We start from the raw sequence: 18,871 nt of genomic DNA on the forward strand, positions 1-18,871 counted from the left end.
ATCCTAGGTCACAGATACTATGTGGTAGAAAGTCAAGATATCCACTCCCATCTGACACCTGGGGCCGGTTCTTTTAGTCTTACCCTATTCTATCTCTAAGAAGGTAGAATCTTTGAGAATGCTAAGAACAGATTATTGAGAAAAAAAATGTAAGTTTGGTTATTTCTTACTATTACATAACTCACCTTAGTTGGTAGTCTCTTAAATCTTTATCTTATTTTCTCTGTACTTGATCTTTTTTTACACAGTAATAACTCCATGGGTAATCTTTTCTACAGGTATTTCTCGGTCACTAGCAGGACTTTGACGTCTTAAATGTCTATCTTCCAAGACAGATTTCCCTCTGAAGACCAAACAAGGGCTTACCAAATACTTCTATGTAGATATTGTACAAACATGTCAGAGTTTGCAGGACTTGAACAGAACTCACTCCCTTTTCTTCATTCCATTACTGACATCATCACCTTTCTGTATGTTTAAAACTAGATGCAGGTATCACTCAATCATGTAACCCAGAGCCTCTTCATCATCCATCGGTCCAATCCATCACTCCACTTTGTTAAACACTACAATAATTTCTTGTGTATTTTCCTTTGCTTACATCCTCATTGTCAGTGTCATAATTCATTTCCTCATAATTTCTTCCTTTATTATAATTATATTCTAACAGAACTTCCTCCGTAGGTTTACACTAACAAACCATGCTAGTGCTACCTCCAGAATAATTTTCTACAAAACAAGCTGAGAAAAAGGCACTTTTACTCTATCACTTTCCTTTGAATCTCACATGGAAAAAAGAAAAGAATAAGAAAACAGAGAAGAATATTGGTCTTAAATGAAGACAGGAAGTAACCCCAAAGAAATATCAAACCACAAATTAGTAAGAAAACATGTCCAATATAGCAAAAGCATGAAATGTTTCGAGACGGAATGCTGAAATCTGGCATTTACCTTCATATACTCCAGGTAGGATCGAATTAGTAATCAAAAGGTTAACAAATCATAAAAGTTGTATCCTCAAATGCTTAATTACAGAAACAAACTCTAGGAATCCATATGGCTATTATAGGAAAATGTCCATAAAAAGTGAAATTACACCTAAAGTACAAAGGTGGCATTACCACCACCACCACCACCACCACCATCATCATCACAAGTAACACTTGAATGCAAGGTACTGTTATAACCACATACATACAGCGGATTATTATATATAAAGTGATCACAGTGCTATATGAGTCTAATTATCTGTAGAAGAAATGGCTAACCATCTACTTAATTAATTATTGAATTTGAGATCTAAAAAAACCTTTAGACTATAAAGTCTGAGTACTTTCATTTACAAAAAAGCATAAATGACTTTACAATGAATAGTTGCAGAGGCCAGGTTTATATTAAATTCTCCTGGCTATGGGGCGCCTGGGTGGCTCAGTCGGTTAAGCGTCCGACTTCGGCTCAGGTCACGATCTCACACTCTGTGAGTTCGAGCCCCGCATCGGGCTCTGGGCTGATGGCTCAGAGCCTGGAGCCTGCTTCTGATTCTATGTCTCCCTCTCTCTCTGCCCCTCCCCCATTCATGCTCTGTCTCTCTCTGTCTCAAAAATAAATAAAAACGTTAAAAAAAAAATAAATTCTCCTGGCTCTTAGTTTAATGTTCTTTCTAAATAAATCTCTAGAAAACTCAAGACTTTAATTTTCTAATTTTTTTCTGCCTGATCTTTGATAAGTTTTTGTACAAGTATCTGCTCAAAAAATAAAAGCTGCTAACGATTTATGAGGAAAAAAAACCTAATATAAGATACTAATTTTTACTTCTTCTTGGAAAAAAATGAATTTAAATATCATTATTAGATAAAGCAACTAAATGTTTTAATGTGACTAAAAGTGATTAATACAACCCTGTATTACAATTGATCACTTATTTCTGTGCAAGATGATTAGTCAGTAAAAGTCTCCAATTAAAGTATAGATCTTTCTTTTATAATAATTCACACTGGTTTAATTTAGTGCATTGAGTGATAGGCTAGTAATCCAGAGATCGAAACTCTGTTTTTGATTCTGTCTTTATGTCTTAATTATTTATGAGGCTCCTCTACAGGCAGGTTTCTATTACCAGTAAATGTTCATTAAATGCCTATGAGTAGCAAGAATTGTATTATCATTAACAAAGTTAAAGAAAACAAAAAAGAAGCCTATCTAAAGAATACACCTGAAAGTCTGATTTATCAGACAGTTCTGGTCAATCATTTACACATACCATAGCATATATTTCAGTGTGTTCTTGAAATAGCTGTCATATTCCAAATGGCTATAAGAAAGCAAATGTTTTCTAACATTTATACACTATATACTTTAATTTTCCAGTAACAAAACTGTGGACAATATTCACATATGGAGAATTAAATAGCTATAAACCACTTATTACATGTTATCTTTTATATATACCCACTGTAAGAATTTTTTAAAAACTGCTTAAGAATTTCTCTGAATTTTTCTAATGTTGAGAAAATGAGCTTTTACTTAAGAAAGAAAATGAGTATTTCATCCGTATTTTTCCATCATTTCCACTCCATGATATGCTTATGGGAGGAAAGAAACCTTCCTTATTCACTGACAAGAACTGATACATTGAAGTGTGACCATTCCAGAGAACATATTTACTTTAGTGTTCATGAGTGTCCCTTTTTGACTGAGGTAAGAATCTATTTCTTAGAGTTGGAAGAGAGAGAAGGTCACAAGAAAGTCCAGGAGATCATATGGACACTCTCAAGGATCAATCCAGTAACCAAATCAGAGGAGCATGTCTGTGTGGCTGGGGATAGGAATTACCTAAAACTTAGATTCTGTGGACAAAAGATATTTACTACATGTTTATCAAATGAATGAGTAGATGAATTTCTGATTAGGTGGATAAAATGAACGTGTTTATGAGTGTACAACAGGGTATGTGGGTTAGATTACCCATATCTTATCCTGCTCCCCTTATTCCTCTAGTCTTTTCATTCTCCAAATTGCATGGTGTCTGGGTGTCACAAACAAACACAATTTGAGTTTGTCAGTTAAAGTAGAAGTTGGTTCACCTGAGAGCTTATTTTATTGTCTTTTGAGGGGGATATAGGGAATAGGGAGAGCATTCATATGGCATACCTAAGCATGTCCCACTGCTTTAACCAGAATAGATACATTTTGATTATGAAGGCTTCTGGCTTGCCCATAAAAGGATTCTGTTTGAATCAGATTTCCTGCAGAGGGGTGGAAGAGAGATGGAAGAGGAGGGTGTTTGTTGAAAACCAATGAACTCAAAAGATCTCTAGATGAAACCATACAATATGTTCTGAGTCTATTCTGATCTTAGTGACAATAATAATCCTATTAATGATGACACATTATGTTTCCCCTAATAATGTGTTCAATTTTGGAGTGGGCACATTTCAGAAATTATTAATCAAAAGAAGTCAGATGCTTTAATGAAGTAGGTTTATAAGACTTCACTGACATTCTATAATTTTTCTATATACATAAATAAAAGGGGGGATTGATTATTACATAGATAATTTGGGCAAATTAAGTTTTCCTATATTCTACACTGCCCAAATATTTTCTTTTTTTTACAAAAATTATCTCACAGTATTAGTTCTAAAATTTACTTTGTACAGAAAGAAATAATAATTTAAAAAAATTTATCTTATATAGAAAATGAGACAAGTTAAAATTGTTCAATTTTATTTTCTAAACACATTCTGCTATAAGTGTATTCTAAGACTGGGTCATGTTTTGGAATATTTGGAGATTAAAATTAAAGATAATGTGAGCCAGGATTGATTTAAGAGCCCTGAGGACAATTCAGTGATTCCCTAGAATGAAACTAAGAATCCAGCATGTTTATTGAAAATCCTTGCTTTCCCAGGGCTCATTAAAATCAAGCTGCATCTCTGGGCTGAACAGGAGGACAACAGACAACAGGCATTCAACATTCAACATTCAACAATGAACATTCTCTGGACCAATGCAGGGCACACAGACATTTATCCCCCCTAGAACAAAAGTCTAATTCAGAACCCGATTTATCTCTTTTAGAATGGGCAAAAAAAGCAGCATCAGTCAATTTTTTTATTAAACTTGCTTCTACACTTCATCAAAAACATTACCATTTCCCTTTCATAAAACAACAAAAACCAAACCAAAACACTAATAAAAATTTTAAAATAAATGATAAATAATAAACGTTGTTTAAAGTGACATATGATCTCCTTTTAATCCCTGCCTTAACACACATTCAAAATGAGACTTCTCCATTAGTTTGAATACAGAGAATAATGGGAAAATTTGCCTCAAGACACAGGGAGAGAAAGTGTTATTAGTGCTATTAAGTTCTAATGAAACCCTCACAGCAGTTCCATGTGAGCATGAAAGAGTCATATAACATTATCTAAGGTCCCCAATTTCTGAATTCTTACCTTTTCCTGTTACTTGTTTCTTTTGCATGTAAATAGTTAAAAGATTATCTCTGCCAATTATTTCTTTATAATATTACTGTTACTACTAAGTTTTGGATTAAATAATTGACAATTATTTTCTATCTTTAAAATTAGAATATTTCTTCAAATACAGGTATTTATTTTTTTAATTTCTCTTCAAATCAATAAATTGTTATAAAAATAGGAACCTATGTACTCCCACCTCAGAAAACTTGCTTTAGAAGGTCTTATATTTTGCTGTGTTCCAAAGTGGCAAAACATTTTTCATAACATTTCCAAGATTTTAAATATTTCTTTTAATTTTTTATTTCCTTGTAAGGCAATTATCTAAAACAGGCATTTGTTTCTTGTTAGGCTAAATGCCACTCCTGGTAAGACTCAAAAAGTGGTAAAAACCAGAATTACAAAATCAAGGAAAAAAATTTCTAGTTTTCTCAATTGTAACTGTTGTTTTATCATTTCTAAGTACTCAAAGGGAAGAAATTCTACTTTAAAAACTCAAGAAAGTAGTTTAAAAGTTCATAGCTGAGTTTGTTTGATGAACTTAATGACTTCCACCTCATTTAGGAAATCAGAATCTAAAAAATGTTACACTCAACTCTCTTGATAGGCTCTGGAGTTTATCAGCCCTGCTTTGCCACTTCATTAGCTGTCAAGAACCAGTAAGTGATATTGCTATGAAAGTCTTGATTCAGGTAGTTGAGAATGCTCTTATTGCAAAAGTACCAATTATCAACAGAAGCGAAATCAAAAGACGGTCTATCAGGAAAGACACATCATCCACATACATACAGTTGGTTATCATCTTTGTAGACATCAAAGAAAAGGAGAGCTTTTGAACTATCAGTAGTTGATTTGTAACATTCAGAAAAAATACACACATTGATTTAATATACACTGCAGCAGAGTTATCACTGACCTTGGAACTCTTACCTTATAATCATGTGAGGGCAACAAAATAGGGATACAAATGCATATTTTCTTACCGAAGGATAAATGCATAAAAGATAAAAATACGCACTTTTTAATTTCTATGCTTAAATGGATGCTTATACTTGGTCTTACACTATTTTTGTGGCCAATCTTTTACTGAACATATTTCTGTTTTGTTAAGTAAGCAATTCCACAATGAGCTTTCCCTTTAATGCACATATACTATTTGGGGTTCAAAATACTACCTTAGTGAAATTTAATTTTAATTATAGAGAATTTTATTTCCTCCCTACCTTCTACAGTTGCTAAACTGGAAAAGCATACACAATCTTGAATATTCCAAACAAAAGTTAGAACATATTTTCTGTGACATTTACATGCCATTAGTTATACATCAAGAACTGCTGAAGTTATCTCTTTGCCCAGTGAAAGCAAGCATACATATTAATGAATGAAGGATCCTATACTGGTGTGTTCCATAAAATACTAATTTCCTCTGATGCTCCATGGAATAAAGTATTCCATGAGAAGCTGGAATGTGGGAGAATACTGCATATATTATTTTATACTTCAAATTAAGACCTTAAAAGACTTTTGGAGGTCTAGCTGTGGGTAAATTTACATAAGGAAACTACTAAACCTGATGTTTCCCAACCTTGTATGATATATATTTTTTTTAATGTAAAAGCACTCCTATTTTCAAGAAATATTCAGGGAGATACTACCATATTAATAGAAGACTCTGATTACTAAAAATGCTACTTATTGATAAATACTAGGATATTAAACGGAGAAAATAGTTTGGTTGGAATAATTTTTAAATGATAGACATTTTCCAGGCTAATTGTTCTGAAAAGTGAATGCAGACCAATTCCTTTCTTTGTGCTGTCATCTTGCCTTCAATTCCTGTATATTTTTGGAGGGTAACAGTATTGTAATAATGACATCCCATGTTTTTGGTAGATTCCTTCATCTGATTTTAACTTATTTTTAATATAAGGTAAACAGAAACCAAAAAAGATTAGGAAATTGGTGTAACAAATATTTAATATCTAATTCAGCTAATGATTATTAGGCATTGTCTGAAAAAAAAATAGGACAGTTTCCTAGAATTGCAATCATATGTCTAGAAATGAAAAGTAAAACAAAAGTCACTTTATGTTTTGTATGAGTTTCAAAAGAGTGCTTGGTTTTTGTTTTTTTCTCTTTTTGGTTTTAAAATGTATCTGTATCTGTACAGTTTTGACCAAGACTTTCTTGTAAAATGGCATATAGTTTAACTATTGTATGTATTGTAACATATATCAGATATATGCACATAGCTATATCATTACTCTGATATATATACAGGCCTTAGGACTGACAGGTGTCCGTCTGTCCTGGTGAGAGTGGGGGGCCCTTCCCAGAGCTGGCCCAGCGAAGGAGGGCACCCGGTCCTGTGTGTTGAGCCTGGCTGGGGCTTTATGGCAGTTGACAAGACTGTAGCACAGTCCTGTGTGCTGGCCATCAGCTTGTGTCCCTGTCACATGATGTTTTGCTAAGCAAGCAGAACCAGTCTTGACTAAGCATTCAGATGGGAGAGGACAACTTCTTAGCACACTTGCGGCCATTCCTCCCTCCTGCACCCTTGGCTGACATGGCTAATTAATCACTGCATTCAGAATCCTCCCGCCAGCCAAGCTGGCAGGCCCTTCTCAAGGATGAGGAGCCTTGCTGCCAGCCTACTGGGGAAAGTAAGCCTTGTGAACAATGATCAGAAAGGCAGACCCCAATACTAAGAGAACACCCAAGTCTCAAAGTCAAGCAGTGGCCCAGTGAGGCCTAGAACTCACATCTAGGGCGCTATTCACTGCCCCGCTCTTGGTACCGCCCCTTTTACACCTGCACCAAATTCTGGAACTCCTCTACTCCCTAATCATGCATCTGGGAGTGCTGGCTGGCTACCTTGAAATACTCCTTAAACACAGCGTTGTCCCTGGCACGGGAAGGAGTTGGTGTAGAAAAACCTCCAGCAAAGCCTGCTCAGGGAGCAGCTTCTAAATCCCAAGTGGCTTTTTGAGCACCTGCTGTATGTCCCAAGCTGGTTTATCTACAGCTGGGCCTACGGGCAACCTGATTCCCTCTGCTGTGCAGTGGCTTTATTGTTCCTGTGACTCCTGAGTCCACCAGGCCAGCTCCCAGAACGGCGGGTGCAGGGAAACCGGGCACGAGCACCCACACCCCTCCCCCCACGGGCCCCGGGGCGGGGAGCGTGAATTACCTACCCGCGTACAGCCTGGCTCTCTCTGACTGGCGCTGTAGGAAACATCCATTACGGAGCTAATACTGGGGGATGGGCGGTGTTTTGGGTTTTAAAAAGTATCCCTTTTTAAAATGATAAATAATATACCCTTGTAAACATATTAAAATAATAAGACAGACCAGCATTTAACGGAAGTGCAGGGTGAGCCAGGCGAGACGTAAGCGGACTCAGAAAAGCCTCCGGGAACAGAGGACCGGAGCCCAACTCCGCCAAGGAGCCGGAACATTCTGCCCAGAGAAAGCCAGATCTCGCGAGATCTCTGCAGTTCTACGCGGGCTGACAGGGGCAAAAAAGACCCTGAATGTTTACTTTTTTTTTTAAGTGAACATAACGGTCGGAAATGTTTAGTCGCCTAAGGAAAAGGCCTCAAAGTACATAAGTAAAAATCGATGGAACTACACAGAGAGGCAAATCTACCGTTATATTCAGAGATCTCAACAATCGTCTTCAAATAATTGGCCGACCACCCTTCCAAGTATATATGTATATAGTAAAGGTACAGAAAGGATACAGATTATCAACCTTCTTGACTTCGTTGACATTTGTAAAATACCTGCAATAAACAAGAATACAATATACAGCCATTTCAAGTAAACATGAAACCCGGATAGCTCATATTCTAGGCCATAAAGTAAGTCTCAATAAATGTAAATAATTCAAGTCATAAAGTATGTACTCCGACTGCAATGTATTTTTTTTTCCGTTATTGATTTATGTCAAGGAAAATTATATTTTCATGCTGAAATAGCATGTCTGAAATGCTTGAGTCCAAATGTCCACCTCTCTTTGAGACTTGTGGAATCCTTAAAAATGACAGTAGCTAGTTTAATTCCATTTGTGTGCAAGACATTACATTTTACTAAAGCAGCTGTTTTTCATGGACTATGTCCAGGTTTCTCCTCAGGATATAAACTAGTGACCTCATACTTCCAACTCAAGACCTATCTATCAACACTCTTTCCCATGCAAGATTTTCATTATGCAGGATTCCTCCTATGGTTGGATCAGCATATCCAGGACTACATAAAATAGTGTCTCTTTTAATTAGACTCAAATGTGCTCAAGTCCCATTAGGTTTTCATAGATTTTTTTTAAGTTACTCCAAAGTTTCTGGGAGAATTTGAATGTATTTTAGCTTTCATCAACTCTATACCTTCCTAGTCTATAGCTTCTATATTTTAAGAAGTTGATGTGCTTTGGGCAGGTGTGCCTCGTTCTTTCCAAATAACTTGACAAAAACACTTGACCTCAAATAGGCCATCTTTTGCAGTTGGGGAATTTCTCTTGGGTAGATGAGAAATTGTGTCAACTTGTATCAAATATGCCCTTAAGAAGTTACCAAATGCAGTTCTCAGCTTTAACACTTCCTTCTTCTGTATGCTCATTAGCTTATTTTAATTATGTAGGGAGAATGAAAATGATTGAAGTCAAAATGTTTTAAATATATTTCTACTCTAAAATACCCAAGAAAAGTTTTAAAAGTGTGCATTCTATTTGATGATGAGATCTGAGATTTAAAGTTATATTGGTAACATTTGCCTTACATTTAAACAGAAAAATATAATTACTTTCAAATACATCCAGTTTAACTGTAGGGTTAAGGAAGATTCTGAAAGCTCAGTTTTTGTTCTGCATATCATATTAAATCTACATCTGATTTATGATGGAGCTACTGGCAAGAGTCTATGACTTTTTTTTGCCTCTGTAACTCTACATGTAAAATACCTGCTCCTAAATATTTCTTAGGCTAACTTAAAAAGAAAAAGAATGATGTAATGTCTAAATATCTTTAGCGTCTTTTCTTTCTGAAGATGTTATAATGATTCCAACTTTTTAAGGCTTCTAGACAATTTCTTTCCAACTGGAATTTTATAAATTACAACAAGACCTTTTATTGTGGGTTTTTTGTTCACTTTTTTCATATCATCCTCTGGAATCAATGGTTACCAGTATTTATAGGATACATCAGGGGGGAAAAAAAGAAATAATGGGGTTTATACATCTTTACGTGACCAAAGTATCATGACTCCTGAATTATTTGGATTCAATTTAATTTTAAAGTCTCCATCTGTAAGCCTTATAGCAGAAAAGTGCTCTTTCCAAACTTTCCCTCCTACAGGTAATCACAAACCCCGTAAAGTGTGACCTTTAAATGCTATTGTTAAAAAAATAATAAAAATACAAGAAATGCTATTGTTAGAGCTATGATAGCATCCCTGGGTCACTCTATGCCTTAAAAGTATTTACAAAATAATTTCTTAAAAAAACACTATTTAGATCAATGTTGCATAACTGAGCGAGCCACAGGAAAGGATAGTTTTATTACTTAGCTTAGTATTTATTGCCTGAATTGTCTGTGAAGGGATTATTTGTAAAATACACATTCCAATTCTACGTATGTGGCATGTTTCTGTGGGAAAGTTTGTGTGCATATAAGTCTGTATACAGTGAAGATACACATGTCAAAAAGACATGAAATGTATGTGGGAATATTATGTTTTTCACCAGCTGTGTGTTACAGCCATAGGATTTCTTCCTTATATATTTATTTGAATGAAAGTCATAGTCCTCCATCCTGACCCATAAAATGTTAATCCTTTCAAGAACGTCTCAATTTCTTTTGTTAAAGGACTCTGTATAACAATATCAAGACCAAATCCTTACTTGGAGCTAACCTTTTCACCTAAAGGTGGATAACCAGACTTGAAATGTTCAATCTGTATGCCAGCACTGACTTAAAGCACACGTATAGAATCCTTTGTTTAAATTCTCCCCAAATTAGCAATCAGCATTGTAATTTTCAAGCTTGGTATATACTGAGTAAGTGAGTGAATGTTCTATGCAATTTTAACATTATCTGGAATATTTGCATAGGCAAAAATGCACTCTTTTGAATGGCATGAGAAGGGCTGCTAATCAAAATTCCTTTGAGTATGAAAATCTATTTTTCCTTCACACTGGTATTGCTACTTCTCCAAAATCCTTATAATGAAATTTTACAATTTGTATGTTTACTTTCAAAAATGAAGGTTAAACCAATAGCTATTAACTTTTTTCCATACTGGAAAATGTCTACATCCCATGAAATATCATACTTTATCATTGAAAGATGAATAACATCTGTAGGGATCTCAAAAGGTCTTGAGTTCAGAACCTGTTGAATGCTAATTTGAGACTTTGTGTACAGTTTGCTGATGACCACACACTGACTAATACCCAGCAAGGTTAAGGGGACTCTGTAGAGTGGATCTGCTAGCAAAAAGTCAAAAGGTACATTTTGCATGCTGACTTACTTTAATGGAGTTTGTGTGTGTGTGTGTGTGCGTGTGTGTGTGTAAAAGTAGCACTAGCCATCTTTTCTGAAGAACCAGAGCACATAGTTAGTTCAAGCAACTTTAATATTCTGCCTGAGGGAATCTTTGAGACTTTAACTATAGGAAAATTGAGAGAAAAGTGCACAGTTGTTGCAATTACCCAAATTTAGTAAGTCACAGTCAATGCTACCCTTAAAGTTCATCTCAAACTCACAGACACCTTTCAATTGCTACCACTAACAATCCAGTTCAAGACACTATCCTCTTACTTGGACTCATGCAACATAACTAAATAAATTCAACTACACCATTCAATGCCCTGGACACAGAATAATCAGGGGGATCTTCTTAAAATATTACCATATGATGGAACTCCTCTTCTGGAGTCAGATGATAGGGCCAGTATCTTATTAATTCTCATCATCTTCAGCCTACTTAGATCTATAGTTCTGTTATGTCTAAGGTCACTCAAAAATTTTATGGTCTAATTCTTAAAGCTGGCCTCTGTAAGAGTTTGTAATTTCATAAGCAAGCCTCATTTGACTTGCTGGATCTGGTAAGCAATGATTTTTTGCATTATTATTAACTCAAAATATTTTGCTTTTTTAATTTTTTCCCCAAAGGACAGGAAGTTTTGCCCAATTTCCCCTTTTTACAAAAACTCACTGAAACAATCTGCCACTGGGCATAGTGAATAGCCACTTGAAATTGTTTACCGAGGTTTTAAAGGTCCAAGAGTCACAGAATTCTAACTGATCTTTTAGTGCTTGATACAGTTGTGGTGACTTTAAAGAATTGTTTCTACACCCATGGAAGTACCCAGTCCTTTCAAAATTGCTAAACCTTACAAGGACAACAACAACAACAAATGATAATAATAATAAGTAACAAATAAAAAACAAAGAACTCACCTATTTCAGACTACTTTTTTCATTTTATGGTAATTTAAAAGAAATAGGGTGGGGTTTTTTTTGAGGGGGGGAAGCACTCATCTTTACAAATGTATTTTTCCCTAGGAAATATTACACATAAATCCTATTAAATAGTGAAACATTTTGGATGCACAACTCCTACATAAAGCTCTATCAGTCTCTCCTTGCTGTATTTCCAAGAGAGCTGACATAGTAATTGTGGGGGAAATAAAATTAGAACACCACCTCCTCACACCAGTTAGAGAAAAGCATTCAACATTAAGGCAATTTGCAGTTGGAGAAGTGTGTTACTTAGTGATACTATAATTCAATGACAGAATAAACTGTCAAAAAATACAGTTAGGCTTTTTTAGCTCTTGATGCACTCTAAGCATTAATCGTTCTAGTAACGTGAGGACTGAAAATACCCAGGTTTAACCACTAGCTTCAGGTAATTACTTATATACAAGCTGGGTGTGGACAACTGTGTTCCAATGGGCTCAGTATTTTGAGTTTCATATTTTGGACATTTTGCTGTTAGAAAGCCAGAAAAGAAACACTGAAATGGAGGGAACAAAAGTCCCACAGTAGAAAGCATCAATTTTCACACTAGAAGGAATAAAAAGAGGCATAAAGATCCTAAGTTGATCCTCAAGATATGACTGATTCTTGACCTATATTTATTTCTGAAATAATTTATGGCTTTTGAAACCACAAAAGATAGCTGCGAGATCTTAATAAAATCTGAGGTACTGTAACCTTACAGTAAAAGTATACTGTTAAGGATTATAGTGATGCCACATTTATTCCCGCTAACAAAACTGCACCAAATATTGGTATTGAAATATTTTTACTGTAGACCATTTTGTGGAGTAAAAGAAAAATGAGTATTTATTTAGTTCTACCTTACACCAGGTACCCTCACACCTTTTATATATGTTATCCTTATAAGGACTTTATGAGGTAGGTAGAGTTATTCCAATTTACAGATCGGAGGAACAGCAGTCAAAGAGGTAAAGAAACATGAGTAGGACCTCAGAGCTAGCAAGTGTCAAAGCTATCTGAGTTTAAAGTCAGCACAGGCCCCATTCTGCTTGCTCCAACAGAACTATTCACCAGAATTGAGACAAAGGGTTGTCCTTTGGCATGAGTAGAAGAGAATGCTTTTTATAGATGTACTTTCAAAATCAATTCAGAGATTAACATGTGAACACACAACCTTTACACTACAAACACTGCCTATAGCACAAATCACCCCAAGCACACTCATGGGACACCAGGAGTTCTGGCTCCTCTACATTAGGAAAACCAATGTTAGAAGGTTTTTACTCTGCTAAACTATAAAAGTAGCTGGCAAGTGCAGGAAATAGGTGGTTTGAAGCGATGTATGAAATGATTTCATTGTATACTGTGTATTTTTTTTCTGCTTTGGAGGGCGTAGAAATACCTTGATTTATGGGAAGAACAGCTAGATCTCTATGCTTTGACTTTGGAACTAGTACAGAAAAATTGGAGGACAAGTGTGCTCATTCATATGTAAAATACTTTTGCATATTGACTTCAGATCAAAAGCAAATAGATATTTAAAATTCCGACAAACCAATTGTCAGGGAGAGGATATGAATGTATTCTGTTTCTTAAATATCCGGGAAGAATTAATATTTAAATTTACTTGATGCTGTTGATACTTCATTTTCGAGCACATTGATAGAAGCTTATCATTAAAAATAGCAACAATATATTCAAAAACTGCTTGGCTCCGTAGTAATTTTAATCCCGACCCCAATTCCATCTGGAGAGTGTAGCCTGCTTAAGTATACAGTATTTAACATAGGGTCTTATTGGATTTACTCGGAATAAAATATTTATATTTTGAGTTTCAGGTTACTGAAAGAGCAAGAATATTCAGCTTCGTGTAATTCCTACTAAATACTATACACATAATATTTTAGTGACTTTTGTGTATGTTATGGTGCAGAAGCTCCTGTGTATACAAAGTTTGCTCTAAAATGTCATTTATTAAGTCCATTTTTTTCTAGTAAAAAGAGTCAACATAGAAACAATTAGATGCTTACCCTACATGAGTGACCAGTAGAGTTAATTTCATATGTACACATTAGTACAGTTCTCCAAATGTAGATGTGGGGAGGAAAATAAAGCTGAGTACCCAGCTGGAGCCAAATAGGAGATCCAGACTTGGCTCAATTTCAGGAACTGGGGACTCCTCATTTGTTTTAGGAACTGGGAAGAGGGGGACAAGAAAGAAATTTCTTAACAAATTCAGGGATAAAAATTGGGGAATAGCAAGTTGTCATTCACTTTGTCTTTTGGCCAAAATTACAGGTAGAAGCTTTACTCCTTCCATAGCAGACTGTTAGACTGGGAGGGAACCATTACTTCCAATTCACCGACAAACAACCAAAGAGCTTGGTACACCTCAAGATCTTAGAGGTAATGCCCTGCTGAAGACTTCCAGAAAAGGTCTCACTACTTGGTGGCTTAGCAAAGCTGTGGCTGTGTTACCTAGTTCTCTAAGGCCCAAGGAGAATGGAGGTGTAGAGCTAAGTAATAGCATCATTTGGTTGATAGCTCATGCTAGCTGAATTAGATTTGCTATTGAAAACGCAATGAGACAGCCTCTGGGAACTCCCATAAATACTTAGGAAGAGAGCTGCTACACGGAGCCTGAGACCTTGCATTAGGACCTGTATACCAAAGAAAATACAAGTATACCAAGAAAAATACAAGTGATTCATTCATGTAATTGCTGGTAATTCCTTTAGGAACTCAAGTCCCAAGTGCTCTGCAAGGACCATTAAAATTTATTTTCTAGGTAAGCAAAGAAGGAATATTAGTGACAAAGTAACTCGTCAAAGACCACACAAGTTATTGGAGCTGTATTTTAATCCTAAATTGTTGATTCCAAAATCCAAGCTTTTTTCCAGGATTCATATGCTTTGTACATAATTATCTTCATCCTATAAATTATACTTACTTATAGGAATAAACTTAAAGTTTCAAGTTTTATATGTATGTGTGTGTGTTCTATATGTTATATATATGTAATATATACATGTTATATATATATGTATTTATTTATGTTATATATATGTTACTTATATTTGTTATATATGTATACCTTTTTTGTAAGGCTCGGTTAAAGAACCAATACAGGGAGTAGATGGTGAGAGCAAATATATAACAAAGCCCCCAAAATCTAACTGTCCTTATTCTATATAAGTGAGGATTTTGGGAAATTTTTTCAGAAATGGCAAAGTTAAAATGATAAACAGTGGTGACACCAACTTCAGTTTAATAATGTTGAACATTCAAGTATCAGAGATGCATAGAAATACTTTGAACAAAATATCTTCATAAAGTACGATGGGAAAACAGCATAATCCCTCAATTAACGTATTGAATGAAGTTTAGGAACCATTTCTTGTAATTCTGTTTATGCCCTAACTCACTGATAAATTCATTGCCATGATTTATTCCGAATTATTAGTAAAATAGAAAGATTTTTTGTGACAAAATCCCTGGAATAAATCTGATAATTTTACCTCCAGAACTTCTTATACAATTATGAAAATTAGGACTGTATTTAGATAACACTCTTATGGCTGAATAAACATTTCTCTTTTGTGTTTGGGCTTCTACCTATACCTAAGAAAGGATACTCTTGTCGATTTGCTGATAACAAATCTAAATTACTTTTGCGGTATTTGTTTATTCAGAAAACGGTTATTGACTGTGCACTATATGACAAGCATTGTTCTCTGCATTGGGGAGAATGCATACGAATCCTGGAAAAAAGCTTGGATTTTGGAATCAACAGTTTAGGGTTAAAATGCAGCTCTAACAACTTGTGTGGTCTTTGAAAAGTTACTTTATCACTAATGAAATAGAGAATGCCTGATAACTATGACTGCTTCAACCTATGCCATTTTTATCTTAGACCAAACACTTTTATATCAGCACAGCTGGTCCTAGTAATAACCCTAAGAGGTATATTCTATTATTACTATTCCTAATTTATGGTGAGAAAATTTATTAAGAAACCTATACATGGTAAATAGCTCAAGAGCATAATATGGGCAGCTTGGCTTAACAATCTTTGCTCATGGTTATTATGCAGCACTTCCCTTCATGCTTTGAAACAATAAATCCAGTAAACAGCTCTTAATATTTAAAACATTTCTTATGCCCATGATATTAGGCCCAGGTGACACAGAATCTTCATTTTAATATATGTTTAACACATAATTGTATCAAGTCTCCGATTTAGACTTTATTTATTTATTTAAGACTATATAGTAAACATGAGCATATGTGATACTGGATTGTATAAAATATGGAAAGTAAAAAGGGGCAAGACAAGATACATAAGTAACAGCAAAGTTGAGTTAATCATGGACAATGTATTGTGTGATCTTTTTCCTCTCTATTTTGTTTATTCCCGCTTCCCCAATGCAGAGAACAATGCTTATCACATAGTGCATACTCAATAACTATTTGCCGAATAAACAAATACTGCCAAAGTAATTTAGATTTTCTGGATTGTGGCTGTGACTGGCAGAGCACAATGATGGGATAATCAAAGACAGGCAGATTTAAAAATGTAAGACATCTTCTAAGATGTGGTAGGAAGATGAAGAGAAATTACTGACTGGGGGAAAAAAATAGAAGGGGAGGAAACCTCTTCAGGATTTTGCCCCAACAAGGACGTATATGGTCCTCAAGATACCTATGGGCCATGTGGCCAGGGTCTCCAGGTGGCAGCTGAATATGGATTGAAGCCATCAAAACTCTGAGTGTGCACCACATCTATGGCATCCCTCTGAATAAAAGACAGTAGTTTGCTTCCATGCTTTATATCACGCAACCACAATTTAATGGATGAGAGATGTCTGCCTGAGCCAAAGTCTACACTCTGTATGTCTCTGACATGGTCTGGCATAATAACTCTTTCCAGTAGAAATATTTCGTTATTGAATCCTAACTGAAAAGATTAAATTTACTCTCACAGGGATTTTTAACTCCAGAGACATGGAGAATTGAATATGGCAAGCAACCAGACACAGAGGGAAGGTTGTAAGAAGAACCCAAGACAATAAAAGTCATGAAAAGGCAGAAACTATGAGGTGGAGAGTAGAATACATACAATTTGTAGGCGGTGTTAATAGAATAAGACAGGGAGAAATGATAATCTTCTGGCACAAATTTTTCTACATCATTTAGATGCAGAAGGTTTGAGAATTCCCAGTGTCTCCATTTCCTAGTTCAAGCTTCACCTCACTCCAAGAGATTAAAAGAAAAGTTACTATAATACCCATTTCTAAATGCACATGCAAGAAACAAACAAAATAGAACAATCAATACTGAGACTATTTGTTGAAATGGCTTCCTTTTGAAAAACATTTCAATAATGATTGTAATTTTGAAGCAGAAAATGAAATAGAAAAGTGGGCTGCAAGCTAAATCAACAAATGATTGCTATAAATTATTAGAAAAAAATAGGTGACAGGGTACAGCTGTTTTTGTTTGACCATATTTACTGTCTTAATACCCATAGATGATACAGCCATATCTCATTCAGTAAGTGAAATACTACCTAATAGAAATAAAGGCAACATGGTTTAAAGTCAAGGATAATTCTATGTAAGCTTAAAAAAAATTCTGGAATTCTATGTTCCAGGCTGATGTTTAATTAGAAAACATTGCTTCTGAAAAAGAAAAGGAAAGATAAACAAAGAAGTAGTAAGTCAAAATAATGTGTCTCCTGGATTGTTTTTCCTTACATTCAAATGACTCTTACAAAAATTCAAACTAAATTAATGTGCATATCCCTCGCTTTTGACTAATTTAGTGCATGGTGTATTTACAAACTCACTTGTTCCGTTTGCAGCCCCCATACTGGCACAGATATCTATGTTCTATTGCTTTGATTTCTAACGCTTAAAACAGCAAAGCTTTTGTGGTGTCAGCTGCTTTCATTAATAAAGACAATGACAATATTACAAATACACCAAGGATTAAAAGGAAGAAACTTTCTACAAATGTATCTGGCAGAAGAAATAAATGTATGCCTCAAAGAAGAGCATCATATTTTTCTAAACCTGGAAGAAAATGAATGATGGCTATCTCATTATGGAAATGATGTCAATTTATACCATTTCATATACAAGTTAGATGGTTAATAAAATAGAATCTTATTTCATAATTTGGTGGAGCCGACTGGGATACTAACATAATACCTACAAGTTCACAACACATATGAGTCTTTCTGCCATTTGAGTTAATCTTTTAATATACATTTTCACGATTACTTCATTATCTAACTTTATCAGATAATGATTTAAACTTATTTTCTGTTTGGTTATAATATATAGCTTTATTTTCCTGAGGGTTCAAGCTTGTATCGAACTATGTACTACCTGAACAGTGATCTCAAACCTGACAAGCTTTAAAAAAAGTTGATGCTAATATAATTAATCCTGAGTAGAAAACAGGTGTCACTATTTTATTTTTCTCCATCTCACCAGCTGATTTTAATATATACTCAGTGTTGAGAACTCTACATTGTCCCCCAATTCATTAAGTATTATGATAAAAATAATGTCTATTATAAATTGTAAGGAACATTCCTAATATATAAAAACACTTCTCAGTATAGAGAAGAAAATAGGGGCATTAAGTTTCTTCATCACTTACTTTATCTGTAAAAACGATGGAGCATTGTAAAATATTCAAACAACTTTATGTGGACGCAAGCCCTGGGCCCTATCTCTGCCACAAATCCTCAAGAATAAAAACAATGAATTATCTAGGGCCCCAATTTTATAATGAATAAAATTAGTGAGTTGGCCTACAGGACATGTAATAGCACTGGTTGATCATTTTAAAATTTGGGCATCATAGGGGCACCTGGGT

The 18,871-nt window shown here is 35.0% G+C and overlaps 1 protein-coding gene across 6 annotated transcripts in view; it reads right to left on the reverse strand.

The window, feature by feature from the left end:
* SEMA3A (semaphorin 3A) overlaps positions 1 to 18,871 on the reverse strand; it is a 456,004-nt gene that overhangs the window by 164,893 nt on the left and 272,240 nt on the right. The window contains exon 1 of one of the 6 annotated variants that reach the window (XM_042965381.1): positions 7,833 to 7,928. The exons of 4 other annotated variants lie outside the window; for them this stretch is intronic. The gene's annotated coding sequence lies outside the window, so the exon portion shown is untranslated. One more of the 6 variants, XM_007076774.3, reaches the window with a different exon arrangement.

This window comes from Panthera tigris, chromosome A2, assembly GCF_018350195.1.
Source record: "Panthera tigris isolate Pti1 chromosome A2, P.tigris_Pti1_mat1.1, whole genome shotgun sequence".
In the NCBI taxonomy this organism is placed as follows: Eukaryota; Metazoa; Chordata; class Mammalia; order Carnivora; family Felidae; genus Panthera; species Panthera tigris.